A 19,955-nucleotide genomic window follows, 5' to 3' on the forward strand; every position below is an offset into this window, starting at 1 on the left:
GACTCAGTGCGTCCAGGAAGTTACCCAGCCAAGATTGCGATTTCGGAAGATCCCTGGGGGGGCTGCGGTCCTCCTTACCACAGACACTGAGTTAAAATCATCACCCACAACTAGTGTACCTTCGGGGAGACCCAACACCACCCTTCCCAAATCAGAGAACGTCGTCGACTGCAAACCTGGCGGGACATACACAGAAAGTATGGAGATCGTCTTCCCCTCCCACCTGCCCATGATAGCAGCATACCGACCCCTATCGTCTAGTACAGTGTCGTATATTTCCAGGGGGAGGGAGTTTCTGACAAGAACGCCAGCCCCCCTCGACCCAGTAGTGAATCCAGAGTGTGCCACCAGACGATAACCCTATCTATTCAATGCATGGCATGTGTTCCCTATCAGGTGTGTTTCCTGCAACAACACTACATCTGGGGAAAGACGTTTCAAATACTGCAAAACTAACCCCCGCTTTATCCTGTCACCCAGACCGTTGACATTCCAGCTCAGCACCCTCAGCCCCATACCCCCCATCCCGGAAATGAGGACAGTGCCCCCCCCACAAAGAAACAGGCACAGAAATCGAAGTATATAGCAATGTGTGGCCTCGGAATAAACAAATAAACAACAAGTTCCCCCCCACCACCCCCAGAGAAATTCCCAATACACACCCCTCAACCCTGCACCCCTGCATTAGCCCAAAAAGCCACCCCAACTTGCAGTGTGCCTGTCGCCCCATTAAAAAACTAATCTACAAAAAGAGAAGAAACTCCTAGAGGAGGAACAGTCCCGAATCCCCACCGCCCCCGGGGTAGTTACCAATATATGTACACAAAAGAGTCATCGAACCACTGCTGTAAGTCTATAGAGCACACACACTGGTCAGTTCTCACTCCTCCTGCTCCTCCGAGCCACCTTCAGCGCCCCTCGATTCTTCCGGGTGATCTCGATGCATTGACAAAGTATCGAGCCAGTCACTGACGACCTCGGGTCGGTCAAAGAAGAACGCACGTTCCTTATATTCAATCCGCAGTCGGGCAGGGAAGAGAATGGCATACTTCAGTCCCATGTCCCTAAGTCGCCGTTTCACCCCCATGAATCCCATCCTCTGTTTTTGTACAGCCTGCGTAAAATCGGGTAGAAACCAATCGTTGTATTTTCGAATTTCGTGGGACCGTTGGTCCGCGATGCCTGAAGGATAGCATCCCTGTCCCGAAAATTGAAAATCCTGGCTATGATGGGCCGCAGAGTGCCACCCGGTTTATGCTTCCCACCAGGGACTCTGTGAGCACGCTCCACTGCGAAAAAGTTGCTGAGGCCCTTGGGGGTCAAATGATTCAGTATGAGGTCCTCCACAAGGAGATTTGTAGATAGTTCAGTGGGCTTCTCCGGAACCCCGATGATACGCACATTGTTGCGCCTAGCCCGACTTTCTAATTCATCCAACCGACGGGCGAACAAGTCGTTAGATGATCGGAGATTGCCAACTTCAGTCTGAAGATCGGAGACGTCGGTCGTGAGACTGGCGGTCTTAATGCCCAGGGACTTGACCCGCTCTTTGGTCTTCGCAAGATCAGTCCTGATTAAATTAACATCGATAGCCACCGTGTCAATCTTCGAAGCCAGTGTCTCGTACTGCTGGCCCATGGACGTCTTCAGGCTTGCAATGGCGCCCATGACGTCCCTCAACGTCAGTTCTTCAGTCGCGGAAGAGCCATCCCCAGTCTCGTCCAGAACTTTACCCACACCACTGGGGGATCCTTTTGGGCGGGTGAAGCGGTCCATAGTGTTGAATTGGGTGGTACCCCCTCGGTACGTGCCCTTGGTGGCCCGCTTCTCACTTTCCGGCTTGCTCGCCATATTGAGCAGCGAGCCCCGACAGGGCCTTTGGGACCTGGTTTGAATGGCTCCTCGCAAAGCTGACTTGTAGAGTCCGGGGACAAGGGTGGAAGGCAAGCGTACGGCCAGTAGCAGGCCACGGGCCAGCAGAGTCAACAGGCAGCAAGTCGCAGTAGACAAAGACCAAAATTGAAACCGAAAGTACTGCAGAGGCACTGTCCGCTTCCCTCTGGCCGTTGTTGTTCAATTGCCACCTGGGTACCTCGGGGACTCGAATCCCGGGCTGTTCATCGATGTAGGCCGCGAAGTTTCGAGGTGGAGTAAGTCCGGTTCCCGGCGGCCAAATCGATTTCTGGAAAGAGATTCCGTGTCAGCAGGGTGACATCTAGAAGAACCCGTCGTCTATATCAGGATTTGTGACAGGATAGATGCGGGAGGCGGCGAGGGTCTCGGGAGCCCTGTGCTCACGCGACCATCTTGGATGCGCGCTAAGCTCCTCCCCCCAAAAAAGGATTCTTTTTAAGGCAATGTGCACTGTGTTTAAGGCCTTCCAGAATAAGGGCCCTTAACTCTTGCAGTGTAGATTGAAAACATATACACCAGGAAGAGGCCAGCAGTCTGCAACCGCCAATATTATTCAAGAACACAGGTTCTGAAAGACTCGACAAGGCGCATGTGCTTTTTCAGTGAAGGCTGTCCAGCTGTGGAATAGACTACCATATGATCTGAGAACATTGCCAGATCTATTAACCCCTTCCATGCTCATGACAGAACGGTTCCGTCATGAGCATCAGTCGAGCTGTGCTTATGACGGAACCGTTCCGTCATGACCACGCCCGTTTAAATTAGGGCTCCGCACCGGAGGGGGAATCGTGGCCGCACGGAAGAGGTTAAAATTTAGGAAAGCTTAAACACCTGGTCGTTGCCCAAATTATCAGATGGCTGTATCACTATAAACTGACTCCTAGCCTCCCTCTCTCCACCTACACAATTTTTGCTACAGCGCCAGAATAGAGGTTTTGGTGACAGCTGCGTTCTATAAATAATTTGAATAAATAAATAAATAATACACATCAAAAGTGACTAATATCCGCCCCCCAAGCTTTAACTTTGGGTGGTAGGTATTAGTCATTATTAATGTATTGTGTATTATTAAACAGCTGCTGAGCTCTTCACAAAATTAGACAAATAGTGCCACCATGTGGCAGGCTGTCATAAGTGCCAGTGTTGGCAATTTAGTGCCTGTGCTCAGCACTATAAACTACCAGCTCAAATAAACTCATTGTAAAGTAGAGTAGAGGATTAATATGTCTACTGTAAAGAAGGTGTACCATGCAGATCCCAGAACTGTATTTTCTGAGGCTAGCTCAGTGGGTTAATGCTTTTGTCACATTGATCCTTTTGTTACTCGTAATTTCTAAATTACGATCTTAATATGGCACAGTGCCCTATGAACTGTCATCAAGACCTGCATGCAAACTGCATGGCATAGGTTAGAATGTTATGTTTTCCCCAGTCTTTTATTACCCTAATGTTGCTAAAAAGTGTTGCTTGGTGTAGAAATGCATTCTTATTAGTAGAGGCAACCCCAACCACTGTGGTATATTTTAAACCCTTAGTTTGTGCTCTGCAGACCAAACACAGGTTTGGATGGTTCTTCTTTTCAGTGTTGTCCTCATGGTGCTATCCAGACACAGTCTTTGTGTAGAGTGATGCTTCTCACAGCAGGTAGCACTGGGGCTTTCTCTAAACTGGAGTGCCCACAACACAGGCACGAGATGTCAAGTTTCAGCACCTGGCTGTCATCAGTTCAACTGGAGTAATAATCAGGGATAGATAAAAAAGCGCACACTTGAAGTAGAAACATCCTCTCCTCATACAACTGAACTGCATCCATCGCTCACCTCTACCATCAACCAGATAGCAATGCTTACGAAGACTAATCAACAGACCTTTGCTAAGAAAAGGCCAAATGGAATTACTAAATGTAGCCCTGTCTCCATCTTCCTCACTTCACTGGGTCTCCTCCCTGCAGTCACAGAAATGTAGGCAATACACTTCGACTGTCTGGAAAAACGGTCCTCGCCCTCCATTTTGTGCTTTGCAAAACCAGGGGCATCCAAAATGGATCCTGTTATCTTCAGTGCTTGTGCTCACTCATACATACACAAAGGCTACAACTATACATATGATGTACTCAACATTCACATGGGATTCCAGTGCAAAATTCTTGGCATACACACAACTGAAAAACTTTGCACAAATGATGATAGTTGGTCCCATCTCCAATGATACAGATAAAAAGATCTGGCCAACCAACTGATCATGGTATGCTGCCGCTACCGCTTTATGTAGTATACCCAGGACAGGGGCATTGGTCCTCTGCCTACATTGAGGGCAAGCTAAGTGAGCCACTCCAGGTTAAATGAGAGGTCTAGGACCTCACATAGTCAGGGACAGGCCTAGGCTTATGTGCACATATTATTATTATTATTATTATTATTATTATTAGTGAATTTTATATAGCGCCTGGTTACCCTTGGGCATCCCCGCGCTCATCCAGAGAAAAAAACGCCACAACACTAGGCACAGGAATTAGGCAGGAAACAGATGAGTTTTTAAAAGTTTGCGGAACCGTAAGAAACTCGGTTCCGAGCGCAAGTACAGAGGGAGAGAGTTCCACAGGGTGGCCACGTTTATAGAGAATCTTCTGCCACCAGTTCTTGCCTTCCTTACCCTAATAACCTGCAGTAGGTGTTGATGATCAGAACGGAGAGAGCGGGAGGCCTTACCTACATACTTACTTACTTACTTACATACTTACTTACTTACATACTTACATTACTGTCACATCAGGGTCAAAATAAGTCTGGATACCAGATATACATGCAGTCGGGCACTCTTGGCAGGTGAGAATGCACGTGTATCATGCAGGAGACATTCCCATCCCAACAAACACTTTCCAGGTGGATTGTGATGTGCAGGAAGATCTGATATCTCACTGCCAAGGAGTCTCCAGAGGGCACCAGTACCTATTCCATCAGGGCAATGGCCCCTTCTTTGCCATTGCCCATTGATGCTCTTATTCTGGGTATCTGTCTGGCTGTGATGTAGGCAGCCGCGCCGCTGCAGGTAAGAGCGGTGGGGCGGGCTTGGGGGGGATTTCTAGAGACAACCACAAGGGAAAATTAAATAAATAATACATTTTCACTCGTGGTCGTCCCTCGAAATCCACCCCAGCCGGCCCCACCGTCCCATCACTCTTACCTTCAGCAGCCGCGTTTGGATGTAGGGTTCAATCCATACTAACACTAGGCACTACTGCCTGCATTCTGAAGGCTTTAGCCATTTTTCCAGGTCTGTTCTGTAGGACTTCTTGGTTTAACCATTTCCTCAGACCCACCACTGTGGAGGTAATGCGCTGGTATAGATACAAGAGGTAATGAGTCTGCAGGCAGAAGTATCTCTGAGAAGAAAAAGTGAATTACCTCTGGTAACAATCTTTCTATTGGATACTCTATTTACCTGTAGATTTAGCACCAATCCCGCCCACCTTCCTGTTCTAAGGAATTGTCTAAGTCCCTTAATAAGGTCCACTTTTCATGTTGGTGCATTGCATGACCTGTCAATCTAATTGGCTTTGTCACCTCCTCATTTGTGGTACAGATGAGGAAATGATGTTGAAGCGCCAAGATATTGCTTATAGGTCTCTGGTGATGTCATGTCCAAAGTCTGTGCTACACATCAAGATAGATTAGAAAGCCACCTGCCAGCACAGGAGCGCTGTTTCAATTTTCCAATCAGTCTGGCACATGGGGAGATTCAAGAGGTGAGGAATCCTCAGGTAGGGTATCCACCAGAAAGATCATTACGGAAGGTAAGTAACTAAGGGGCATATTATCAAGCACAGCGTTAAAAATTATTGCCGGTTTAGCGGCAGAAAACTGCCGCTAAAGCGGCGATAATGGGCTTGATAATATGCTATTGAGAATTCCAATAGAAGTCCATGTTCACACCAGGACATGGACTTCTATTGAAATTTCCCAGGGCATATTATCAAGCCCATTATCGCCGCTTTAGCTGCAGTTTTCTGCCGCTAAACCAGCGATAATTGTAACACCGTTCTTGATAATACGGCCCATATTCTTTTCATCCTCCTTCCAACGCTCTGTACCACCCTTTTATTTTCATTACTGCGCTGAAATGCAGGAGCAAGGAGAAAGGAGACATTCAGTGGCCCCGCCCCTCTCGGACCCAGCCAGGAGCTCTCAGGTCAGGGGCCCGTGCACAGTGCTGGAGGGCCCCCCTGGAGTTCAGGGCTCCGGGTGGCTAATGTTACGCCACTGGAGTCATTAGGAATCCTCTCAGACATCAAGGTAGTTCATTTCCTTTACAAAAGGAAGAGACAGGACTCTAAAATAAATCGACTTCCACAGTGTCACAGGTGCAGTTCGGGAACGAACTCAGCCGTCACGCTAAATATACATTTAAATAGCACAAAGTCATCAATTTATTAAAGCTTATGTGGTAAAAATAACATCTGGTAAGCATTTCAGGCGAGTCAGCCCGTTTTATTATTAGAAAATGCCCTTAGCTCACATACACCATTCCACGTTTTTAATTGTGCTGCAGCTTTTCGGAAGACAGCACTTTTATTACGAGCACTCGGCGGAAGTCAAGCAGCATTTTAGGTCAACAAGCCGCCCCTACCAATTATTGCAGAAAACATTATGTTTTTCCCCATAGTACAGTTCATTCATTCGGATAGCACATGCAAAAATGAATTTTGCTTTGATTGCGGCTGCCCCAGCTGCACAGAGCACGCTGAATTAAATGACAGGTGAAATAATTGTGATGCCAATCGAATGTGTTACTATTGGGTGTAGAATTTCTCTAGCTGGGCGCAAAAAAGCGTCCTTGTCTGACTATGTAATTCATTTACTTTTCACAACTGTGTCTTCTTAATGGTGAGAGCAGTTTATCTGAAGCTCCCTCCCGTGGTTCATGTCTTCAGAATCATTATATTTCTGTGAAAAATGAACGGAGCCTTTTTATTTTGTACTAAGGTGAAAAAAGCAGACAGGGAGCTGTGTGAAACCGGCCAGACTGCTCCGCTCGCCCAAGGGCGTGTGTCTAGACCAGTAACCTCTGTCTGGTAAAGCAAACTTAACAAATCAGGGTTGGACTGAAATCTATTGTTCGGCTTAAAGTGATGTGCAGCATCGGCAGGGCCTGAATCTGCCTGCAGTGATGTACAGCAAACAGATGGGATTAAAAAAGGACGTCAGAAGCTGTCTCGTCCTTCTGTTGCCACTCTGTATGTATACCCTGTAAGTAATAAGTGACGACAGATCACTTCTTTCCGAATACATTATCTTACTTTGGCCTTATATTTGATGTAAAAACAGGTTGCCATCTACTTGACTAGGGTCCCTGAAAAGGATTGGGCTCAAGTATACTTTGTACCACCATGGACAAAGCTTTACCTGCATGGCCAGCCTCATGTTTACAAAAAGTGATAAAAGTACAGGCATACATTTATATCTTCAGTAATTGGTCAGCTCAGTCCACATCAGCCAGGACCAGCAGGTAAATCACTACTCTTATTTTTTGTTTTCCCTTTTTTTATTTTATTTATTTTTGCAGTAGGTCACTTCTTTTTTGCAAACATATGCATGCTACCTCTAGACGGCATCATTTTTTACTTTTACAATTGTAATTCCTAATTCATATGTTTACACACAAAAAAATAGCAGACCAATGGATTTGCCACTGCTTGTTTTATATTCTGAAGGACCATGAGAAAATGTGAGATCCTCGTTTTATGGAATGTTGTATAAGGGGAGAAACTCGAAACACAGTGGGACTGAGTCACAAAGCTATTTGTGCATGAAATCGACCTTCACAATTATGAAAGCAACCTTTACACGTCCCAGAACTCTGCTTCACACTCAGTAAATGAATTCCTCACACACATAATTTTGTGTGTATAAATCTTCTCCCAGTGTTGTGCAGTGGGCTTTGGAAGGGGCGAATATCCTGAACGTTTGGTGACTCATACAAACCTACTTTCATGAGGGTGTTCACAAACCTTTTCTCGGTCCATTCCCACCCCTGAGAAAGGAGTTACTCCGAGCAATGGCAGGAGAACATGCGCTCTTGGAGTAGGAATTGGAAGACAAGATCCCCCAAAACTGTGGAGAGTACTGGATAAGGCGTTCCTAGCAAAACAAAATAACTAGTGTGCACAAATGGGACCTAGATACATTTAGTTTAAAGAAAAATAATTCTCTAGTTAAACCTGGCGTCCTTGGCGTGGGTTTCCCCTGTATTTTTTTGCCTTTGCCTCGTGTGTTTTTAGGTCTCACCTATCCAGCGTGCATGCGCTGCTAAGGAAGACCTTTAGCCATCGCTCTGCTCTTTTTGGAAGCACATACTCGTGCTTGTGGAGGCATCCACACTGCGGGAGTGAGCAGGGGTGCGCCACATGCACAAATATGTGCTTCCAAAAAGAGCAGACTGCGTGCGCACGCTTGTTAATCCAGTCACAAGAAGCTTTATATGGGGTTGCGCACGTGCATCTTAGAGGTCTCCCTTCCTGCAGAATCGCCGCTCGTGGTTTTGCTGCCTTGTGTGCCCTTTTGAGTGAAGACTGCGTGCGCACGCACACACCACTCACAGGCTTGTTTCTTGTCTGCCGTGTTTTCAGTACAAACAATAGGGGAGGTCCCGGCGGGGTCATCCCCCTCTTATTAAAATTCACATCAGCTCCTACTGCCAGGCCGCAGGTTTACCACAATGCAGTTGCACCTTTAGCATCTCTACAGCTCTCAGCGCCCCATTCATGCCCGGGCATTTGTCATTCATTCGCAAGCCTTGCGGTCCCGGGCCTCAAAGGCTGCAATGACAGAAGCCTCGGATATCATTAAGGACAAGGAGCCGCGCATTGAAAGCACTCCCGGGAAGAGGAATAATGAATGTCTAAGATTTGAAGGAAACTCCGTTAATTTTATTTTGTTCGGAAATTAGAAATAGACAACACCAATTCGGGGGGCTGATGCAACAAACAGGCAGAGGAGTGCTTAAAGGCATAAAAAATGCGAATTGTATTTCAGCTGCTGGTTCCAAATTGCCGTTGTATTGATGCCTGCTCCCTCTATGGGGCTCCCTGCCGCCTGCTCCCCCCCACCTCCTCAAATAGTGCTTTCAGGTAGCACTTGCTTATCTTGGCTCGGGGGACGGCCTGTCTTGCGTTACAGCCGGGCCTGACATTGGGCAGTGCTCAGCTTTAGGGCAGTTTGAACTTTGCCACTCTCCCCTCCGCCTCCCTCAGTCTCCTGGATGTAATTATGCCAAGAAGTTGTTTATTCTGCGACGGCTGAACCAATGCTCGACCTTCTGGCGGAGACGTGTTCCCATAATGTGCACTCCACTCTCTACTAGTCATTGATAGATCTGTTTGGCGATGATCTGCAATTCGATACTAGGCGTGCATGCAAGTTTCTGGAAATAAACAGCACTTCTTTCCTTTCTTTAAATATATATATTTTTCCTTCTTGGAGTTAGTTTGCCCAAATCACCGCCACCTCCCAAACGAGTTTTCTTTTATTATGTTTTTTTAAAGTGAGTAAAATAGTGTGCCGCTGGTAATGTTTGGGAACTCTAATGCAACTTGTGTACATAAAATGGTGTTACTCGAAATTTTACATTCTAAAACGCAGAATCAAATTTAGTGGCGTTTCATAAGCCTGCTTAAGATTGTTGAAATTCTCAGTCTAGTGGATTTTCTACGGCAACAAATTTAGGGGTGGTGAAAAAACTATGCAGAATGCTCTGAGGAATCGCAAACTCCCAATCATTTTGCAGGTCACCTTAGATGTTATTGTGGGTAACCGTGGATAAATATGTAAAGCTGTTTCTCTTTAAGGGACAAAGGAGATTTTTCAAAGGTGGGACTCGCCTGATTAATGGTTTGTGTCAAAGAGTTTCTCTAGAGGGTGAAAAATCTCAGAGAAAAAAGTAAAATCTGCAAATAAATATTTCATGTGCCGATTTTACTCCTTGTGGAAAATCATTTGCAATTATTTGGGAAATATCAATACTCCCCTCCATGTCTATGATTGGCTTAGTATTTCCAGGATGACTTATGGGGTCTTTGCTAAGCTCTGAAAAGTTGGGAATCTACTAAGAAACCACTTGCAGACCATAAGATATCCAACTTGTTCAAACTGGTCTTCATGAGTGGCCCCAGAAGGTTTGACTGCACATCTGGTGACTGTGGTTTAAGTGTTGCTATTCGTTGTTCATCAGTGTACTCGAGGACAAGGGGGATGGTAGCGAAGGTTTCATTGCGCACGCTGCATCGCATTTGGCGATGCAGCGCGTGCCACAAAATTAGTTTTATTTATTTATTTGTATACTTACCTCCGTTAGACCATAATTCGGACTTTACTACCCCCACGTGCCCTTCCCCCACCCTGCGTCACCGCCCGGCAGCACACCCTCCAGGAGCTGCTACTGCTGTTTGGCTAAGGATTGACAGGGGCTGGGGATGTGAATTCTGTTCAGACAGCCGCTTGGGGGGTGAGGTGTGTCCTGCCTTTCCAGGGTGAGTCAGGACTAGGCTGAATAGACCTGGGCTGTATTCGGAGTAGGGGGAGGAGATTTCTTTCACATCTGAATGGGCTTGGTCTGCCTTGTACAATGCTGTCTCCACCTCCTGCCGGCCAGCTGTACCAGAGAGGGAAGAACTGGTTTTGGCTGAGCAAAGAGCTTCTCTGCTACCAGAGAACAAAGGCATGTGTGCTATAAAAAGTGGGGCCCAGACACCAGACTTTTAGACTACTTCTGGAATTCAAGAGGAACATCTGCCAAGGAGAAGAGCTGGGAGAAGCTAAAGGAGAAGTACTTTCCGTTTGCTGTGTGCTGTCTAGTGTTGGCCTGCAGTGGCTGTTTCTGCCAAGGAGAGGAACTGTGTGTGTATCCTGCTTGAAAAGTATCTCCAAGGGCTTGAGGTAGAGCTTGCCCCTGTCGGAGACGTCTCAGGAACAGCAGATACTTCGGCATCCCTTTGGGGACTGTCTCTGGAAACACTGGTTTCAGTTGCTGCTGAGAAAAAGAGCAGCCGACTCTGTCCCAGGATCCATCGCTGGTTCCTTGCCATGAAGGCACTGCTGCACTTAGCACCACTTGTCTTGTTTCACCGACGCCACTGGGCGACTTTCACTGCGCCGCTGCCTGTACTGCGTCCTGTGAGCAGTGCCCTCCGCACCACCTCGGTTCACTCTGTTCGGACCTCACCGACACCGTCGCTGCCCGCCCGAACATCGGCCGGCTCAGTCAACTGTCCTGTGACCTGCCAGCACCGCGTTGAGCACCACCTTACTCTGCATCGTAGCCTTGGTACCACCGATGCTGTTGGATGACCGCCACCGAGCCGCTGTCTGCACGTGCCATGAGGGCACGGCATGCCGCACCGCTTCACTTCACAACTTAACCACAGCAGTTGCCCCAACCGACTAGTACCAATGGGATCGGCCGCAATGAGAAAGGTACTGTCTACGAGTCTGTCAGCGCTTTCCTGCTGGCCTTTACTGACACGGTCAGCTGGAAGTGTTAGCGTCTGTCGTTTTCAGCATCGGGACCGAGCTGTCGGCTCGGAAGAACTGTGGGGCATATTATCAAGGGGGTTTATCTCCACTTTTTTGGCTTTAAAAGCCAAGAAAGCGGAGATAAAATTATCTCCCTATTACCTAGCTGTAGCTAACACCAGTTAGCGACAGCTAGTAGGAGATAGCGACCATCTTGGGCCCCACTTTGTATGTCAGTGATATTTATCACTAATGACATGCAAAGTGGGCGTGCCAAGATGTTAGCGACTGAAAACAGTCGCTAACATCGCTATCTCCTATTACCAACTTTTGGAGATATTCGCGCTAAGCGCGAATATCTCCAAAAGCTAACACCTGCCCTGAGCAGTTCTTAGCCATGTTATCCAATGGGAGGTGGATAACATGGCTAAGAGCATTAGCTCGGTAATGCATGAATATCGCTGACTTTTCAGCGATATTCATGCATTGCGGCGATTTTTATCGCATTTGCGGTAAACCTTGGTAATACCAAGGTTTATTTGCAGTAAAAATCGCTGCAGCTCAGCGGTAAATTTTTGTCTCTAACCAAGCAATAGCGATAATTATCGCTATTGCTTGGTAATATGCCCCTGTGTTTTTTAGATATTTCTGCAATTTAAAGGTTATCTTGCAAAGTAACTATTTTTACAATATTGTATGATGGATTTTTGTCTTATTTAGTCTTGTTAGTTTAGATAAAATTGTGCTTATTTTTTTTAACTGAGGTGGTGTCCATTTGTAGTGTTTTTACTGTGTTACTGTATTCATGCACAAATGCTTCACACACTGCCTCTGAGATAAGCCTGTCTGCTCGTGTCAAACTACCACGGTGTGCAGCAGGGGTTATTTTAGAAGTGCATCCCCCTTATCCTGACTAGGAAGAAGGGTCCTTACTTGGACAAAGGTGCAGATCATTGCTAACTATTGACCCCCATTTCTAACATCTATTATAGGACAGCAAATATTAAAAAGAACAATAAAGTATTATTTTAAATTTATATTATAAATATAATTATGAGCATAACTGAATAGGCATTTAAACATGCAATTTAAAATTGTTTTATAGAACCCCTGGAAACCAGAGCTGGTTACATCTTTCTCTGCATACTCATGAAATCTGTATAACTTGCCACCAGATCAGAAATAAAACGATGGAAGAGACTCATAGAAGTAGTAGGCAGGCCTACAGTTCTAGCCCCTTGATATGGGCCTGAGCTGGACATGTGTAAATACACCTGCAAGCAACGATAGCAGCACTACAGTAAATTTATGATTACAGACTGCAGACATTCCTAAAGCACTAGTCTCAGAGAATACAATGCACCAAGCCGAGGAGCTAGGTCCATGTAATGCTCTAAGCGCATTACTAAGGCGCCAATGTAATATAAGAGACTTTAAAAATATTTGCTGAGGTGGCTCGACCCAGCTGTATGAAATCCGCACTCCCTGCTGTTTGTGTGAGAAATTGATTTTCCCTTTCACCAAAATTGGAGCTATCCAGAATACATTCCCCTTTGCCGCCTTAGTATCAGCAACCCACTGTCTCCTACTTAAGAAGTGCCTCTTTCCATCTTAACTCTTTTGACCAGAGAATCTGTATTAGCCAACATCTCAACCATTTAATATCCCTCCCCTCGACTCATGCCCATGTACATTTCCACAGACTTTCATAAATATGGACATCTGTACCTTCTCCCTGAATCTCAAATGGGTTTCCAAGGAAGCAAGACATTGAGACTATTACACTGGAAAAAATGTCATCTCCTCCCCAGTCAAAATATTGTCCCATCGCATTGCTTTTGTTACCTTTCCAAGATAACAAAAGGAATAGTAAATAAGCATCTTACCTGCTACCATTAAAAGGTCTGCCTGTTAATAGCGACACAATCTGGCTTCATACCCATTCATGACACTGAGACTATATTGCTTGCTGCTCTTGACATTGGTGTTTTTTAATCGAGCTGAAACATGTATTCTGGTCCTCCTAGACCTCTCTGCCACTATCAACGCTGTCTCTCACCACTCCTCCTTAGCCGACATTGAGAGGTGGGCATAAAGGAGCTTTCGACTGGCTCTCATCTTTATATGGGGGAGCAAGTAATCGGTGGCACTCTCTTTGTTTCGTTTGTCCTTATGAGTGATATCTTCCAGCGTCTCTCAGGGTTCAACATTAGGTCCTACACTTTCTAACTTTACCCAATCCCATTGAATCAACCAATTTAGGAGTCATGGGGTAAGCTCCTATTAGAATACAGAAGACATCTAATTGATCTTTTTCTTTTGGCCAAGCATCCAATAACATCCCTCTTTAAACAAAGCAGTGCCTCACTGGCATTCAAAACTGGAGGGTAAAAGATCCAACTGGGTTTACCAACCAATAAAACAGATCACCTTTGTGGGAAATCTCCCTGTAATCAAGTCTGATGACCATTGTTTATGAACGCAGTCCCTGCCCGGCCACTCAAGCTCACAATTTGGTAATTATTTTTCGCCATGAGCTATCTTTCCATCCACATATTTTGAAGCTGATATTTTCTTGCTTTCTTCTCTTCTATGTTGAGGAAGATGCTATCTGAATTTGACATTTTGTTAACTTGTAATTCTGGCATTAATCTCCTACTCTATTGTGGCCTTCCTCAGCAACTCACCACTTAGACTCAGAGTATTCAGAATAATGTGGGACCCTTGATTCTTAGTCTTCTATGCCCTGAAAGAATCTCCCACTTTCTGAAATCTATTCATTGGCTCACAGTCCACTAGCAAAGAAGAACCTGCACATATGTCTTAAGGTGATTCTTTAGTCTGGTGTCACGTTTATTAGGAATTTTCTTCCTTCGCTCCTCAGTTGCCAACACCTTCACCATTCCCCGTATCCATTGTCCATGCTTTGTCGGCTGGATATTTTGTTATTTAACCCCCAATCTATCGAATTCTCCACCCCCAATTAATCAAAGATTCCTTCAAATCTCCTGTTCTGTAGAACCTTAAAAACCTGAGTGTTCACCACTCCTGTCACCTGGTAAATTGCCATCTTTTAAGTTGTGTGCCCGGGTCAAGAGCTGAGATGCCTTGTTGTGGTTACCGATGCACTTTACTCAGGGTCGGATTGGTAAGGCGGGCACTCTGGCAATGGCTGAGGGGCCAGTATCGAAGTTCCAGCTGTGGGCGGCTTTTTTGGCAGCCCCCCAGGCTGAACACACCAGACACAGCCCAGGTCGGCCCCTAGACCGATTTGGGCTGTGTCTGGTGTGTTCAGATATTGCCAGTGGCCCTGTGGGGCCCTGAGTGGCCTTTCTGGAGGCAGATGGCCATCCATTACCCCCTTTTTATCAACGGCAGAGGTGTCACTCCCTTTCTTTCGCTGGGTCGGACAATTAATGTGTGCAGACTGAGCGGGGGCAGGGGGCCTCAGCAGAAGTGGCCTCACTTGTTTTCAGGTGTATATAAGACTTCGCTGAAGCAGTGTTTTGCGGAAAGGCAGGATGCAAATGTGGGCCACTTTTTTTTAGCGTGCCCTGGCCGCTTTTAATCCCAATCCATCCCTGACTATACTAAGTACCTTCATTCATTTATTCAAGCATAGTTCTGTTTTTTTTAGGAATCCAGCCCTAAGACAGCGGCGGCTCCTCCACTATGGTGGAGGAGCGTTGCCCCAGTCGCCAAAAATATGAAAAAGAAAATGATAATAAAAGCCTTGTTTATTAGCTTTTTATTTTTTCTCTCACATTTGAGGCTTGGGGTGGAGCCAGGGTGATGACAGGCTGGTGGAGGAGTGTTTTGCGCTGGTATTTAAGTGTGCATAACAGTCTGGCCGGCCGTCTCAGGCCGGCCAAACCATCATGCACACTGAAACTCTCTCCAACCCGAGTTGCATTGCCAGGGTTAGAGAGAGGAGGCACAGGCTCCCTGTCTAACTGGAAGCGCAACTCATCGGTGCTCAGGCCAATCCTGACACTGCTTTAAGCAGCATGAAAGCAGCATCAGGATTGGTCGCAGCGCATTCTGGGAGCCTGTGCCTGCAAAAGAGAGGGTCACAATGTGGCGTGGCTTTAAATTTTTTTATTTTATGTACATCATCCCCAGACCCTCACCTCACCACCTCGCCCCTCCACTCAATCCACACACCGGTCCACCAGCTGATAGTGCCCTAATGCTTCATTACGATGCTTTGTCTGTACATAAATTAGACCTATGCATGGAAAAGTATCCGGACATTGTTTTCAAAAGTCTCACCTCATTTGCAAGGTAAAGCTAGCAATGAAGGCAGTATTAAAATGCCACGTAGTGTGCAGATATTTCTTAAATCATAAGTGTCATCTCTGACACCTAGAGATGAAGTAGTCAGAATTCCCAAGAAAGTGTCAGGGAAATGAAATATAAATGAGGTCATCACCCAGAAGGTTGTAATTCCGTGCGTGGTCAGAAAAAACTGCCTTGTCTTTCACTAAGAGTTAAGTGGTAAAAAAGTACAAACAAACCATAATATTGGGATGTGAGGGAGAAAGAAATTATTTGTATGGAAAATGTTTTTCAACTGGATATTTCCTATTTTTCTGTGAATTTGGTCAACAAGTGCAACCACCGTGGAATTTGGTATGAATAGCGCTTCATTTCTTAAAGAATAAGTGCAGGGGCCCAACGTTTTGCTCAAAAGTCATCAACGGCACTATCAAATGTCATTGATGATGAATAGGAAGTCTGTGGGGGCTTGAGTGTACTTCATGTGTCTCTAATCCACCACCAGACACTCCTTGCCCCTTATCATACTCTTTTACATTGTTTGTCACTGTTTCCCGCCTTTCTCTTCCTTCCCCTTCTGTGGTTTCTCTCTCCTGCTCTGGGTCAAAGTCTGATGAGAAAATATAAATGCGGGTACCCAAAAATGAGTGCCAGTGGGCCCCACCTGCAACCACCAGCTCCAATTAGGCCCTGGTGTGAGATCCATGGACATGGACATCAAAATAACTTCTGGCAGAAACGACTTATACTTTGGTGTTGTGGTTCCTCAGCATGATGTTGGGATTATCACAAGATGTTGTTGGAGTTGTCTTCACCTCCTTTTGAGATTACTGGATATCAGCAATGCCAGTGATATAGGCATGGTTAACTGAATACTAGACTTTTAACGCTTCTTTGCGATATAAAAGTTACAAATTCAATCATGTTGCACTGATGCACAGAATCTATGACCAACAACACTTATCAAGAAATGTAGAAAAATACGGGCATGTTGCTTCATTGACTTGTTAACAAATAAAAGCTATATCCTTGTTTGAACTATGCATACCAGGTGTGGTAACACAAATACTGATTTGTGATAAAACTACAGAATCAACAAAATTCTGTAAATGGTGGACATTGTATTGCCACTGTAAACTTCAAAAAGTTCTGTACTGATCTTCACCAAACACTGCTTTCTCGATACTGAGACAGCAGTAGAGCTCTCATGATGTTTTTAAATGTTATATTGTACAACTCACTGATAAATAAACCTGTATGAAATTGTATTATGCACTCAATTCAATAATTTAATGTTTTATACATTTCAGTGAAATTTGCTGCGAGAAATCTCACTTAATTTTATTCCTCAGAATACTGGTTTGTGCAGAAAATGTTTCATTGTTGTGAAAAAATGTCATAGGAAAAACGTTCTCATCAAATCCATCCCCATACGGGCATCTTTCCTGACTTTTGAACTTGAGGTATGCGCTCATGTACAATTTGTACTCGATATACTACAAAATTTCGTTCGATAATTGTTGCACTTTCACGTCAGGCCTGCTGATATCACATCTTGAATAATTTGAGATCGGGATTTCACTTCCCCACGGAGGTCGGCCATCAGCCTTTAGGCCTAAGGCACCTCTTCAATGCTTCCCCACCTTGGGATTTCCTGCTGCCCGGTCATTGGTGAAGTTAATGTAAGCAGTGGGTTAATTTGCTTCAGTGTATTTAAAATCCATCTAATATACATGTACAATAGTGTGTTTCACAAACATTGGACATGTCCATAGCGCATGTATCAATGTTATATAAGGGATTAAAAATGTTTTTCCATGTAATGTAGAAGTTTCAAAATAGAACAATACATGGGTAACTATCAATAAGGGAGGTGTTTTCCACATGAGCTTTTCCAAGTGACACCTTAAAGGAGGGTTGTATGTCATGACAACGCGTGGTATTACCACGCGTGCCATTACAACGCGGGTATTACAACGAAAGTCGTTACAACGACTTTCGCTAGAGGGCGCTGGATAGTGGAATAGTTTAATTTTCTATTCCAACTCCAGCTCACGTTGACAGTAGGGAAGGTGTGGATAGAAAATTAAACTATTCCGTATCCAACAGCGCCCTCCAGCGAAAGTCGTTGTAACGACTTTCGTTGTAATCCCTGCGTTGTAATGGGAGTGCCGGACAATCCCCGCGTTGTCATGGCTGTTCCCCTAAAGGAGAGCGGAATTAAAATTGTGTATGATGTCACTTGGCAAACTCCACGTTAAGGACAGCGGCCCCATTTATGATTTGATGTTGCGTATGGGCCTCCTGCATGCCCTCTTCCTGTAAACTGATGGCATGGATTGGCATCGGAGGTCAGCAAAGATACAGGGTTATTCCTCATTAGACTGCCCTGCTGGTTGTCTGGCGCTGCTAGATGGACCAGCTTTGAAACGGCTAGTGTGCAGTTCAGTGCGCTGCAATAGGGCTCATAAATACACTCTGTCTCTTACATGCTGGCCTCTTTGGCACTACCTGACTGCCTAAAAGGCCAGTCCACCATTAGGACCATTGACAACCTTACTTCCTAATCCTCTTCCATCTGCTTCAACCGCGGCCACCTCACTCAAATGTCCGCCTGCCTGCCTTCCTTAGTCCACCTTTCATTTGTTTTAGTATTTTTGTTTAAAAAAAAATATACTTGACGTCCTGCCACATTATCCCACCTTTTCAAGTAGCACCATCAAAATGTTACATAGGTGCCAGACATCCTGCCACTCCACAACCCCCTCCGTCTCGGCCTCCTTCTTCCGCCTTGAAGACTGAGCACTGAAATCCAGGCTCCCTATTATGATGGACCGCCATTCTTGCCGTGGTGGTCCGACCACCACCGCACTGCGATCCCGCCCAAACTATTACGACTGGGGCGGCTGGACCGCCAGAGGACCACTGCGACAGCTGGGGATCCAGAACCCTGCGGCAGTCGCACAGCGGTTAGAGGCTGAAATATGCTGGCGGTGCTGCAGCAGCACAGCCAATTATAATTTGAGTTGCCTCTCCACTGCCCTTTTCATGGCGTAGAGCCTGCAATGAAAAGGGTGGTGGAGAGGCAACTGCGCCTCTGAGCCAGGGAGTGCATGCGGGGGGGGGCAAATGAGTGCCCTCCTGGATTTGCATCCCAGTTTCTGCATGGTGTGGCATTTATGCCACACCATGAGGAAAGGTGCAGTCAGCGACCTGAGAGTGGCCGTCTGCATGTCAGGCTCTTCTATGAACCTAACATACCCTCACTGTCAGACCGCCAAAAGACCGCCTGCCACAAAAGGATTAAAATCCTAATCCGGCAGGCGGCAGCACCATCGCTTTGGCAGTCGTACAGCAGATGCCAAAGTCATAATAAGGCCCTCAGTGTGGAGCTTGTAGCGGCTGTGTGAGAAAAGTTGCCAGCACATAGAGGAATCCCCTGTCTGAGGCTGAACTTCACAGGGGCAGCAATACTGCAGATGCCAGAGGATTCTCTCACCGACCATTGAATACCTTGTGTTTCTGGAACCCTTGGGAGGTGGGGAAGGCAAGAGATAGGTGGAGCCCTTGTTCACCAATCCACTGCCTCCTTCCTGTCTCTGAAGGTCCATGGGAGGCAGAGCATCATCACAAAACCAAGTACTTTCTTCAGAACTCATTCATGCTATGAAGTAAAGGCAGTGATAACGAAAACGAAGTTTTCACTGGTCTCGCATCAGAGCACTGAATAAACAGGCTTTTGATCTGGGGCGCTTCCCAATGGCCTCCATCGGATATGCTACACAACATAAATATTTGGTCACAGTGAATTCCTATTTCGCTTACAGAAAGTTTCTACTACATGTCTAATGCTGAACAGGACCCTTCTAATTCTCCCACACCGTAAGAAATCACAGTGAGGATGATTGATATCTTGAAACTCTATTGTCTTAAATATGGGTTAAAAAAAAATGTTAATGAAGCACCATCATACAAATCCTCGAACTATCTAAGATCCTCTCCGAAATCTAGAGGCGCCAATGTTACTTCACTTTCTGAGCCTCACCCAGAATTCTCTCTTGAATAATGACTTAAAATGAGCACATGTCTAATTCTAAGGCCCAATTGAGCCATAGGTCAAGGTCGAATGTACGTCCTTCCCCCCTCCCCCACCTTTCCTCAGTGGGCCCCAACTTTTCAGGCAGAACCTCAAGCTTTGAAGCACGTGGACTTTCATGCGGCATCAACGCGATGCACAAAGAGTATTATATGGCGCTG

Source organism: Lissotriton vulgaris, chromosome 3_1, assembly GCF_964263255.1.
Source record: "Lissotriton vulgaris chromosome 3_1, aLisVul1.2, whole genome shotgun sequence".
Classification (NCBI taxonomy): Eukaryota; Metazoa; Chordata; class Amphibia; order Caudata; family Salamandridae; genus Lissotriton; species Lissotriton vulgaris.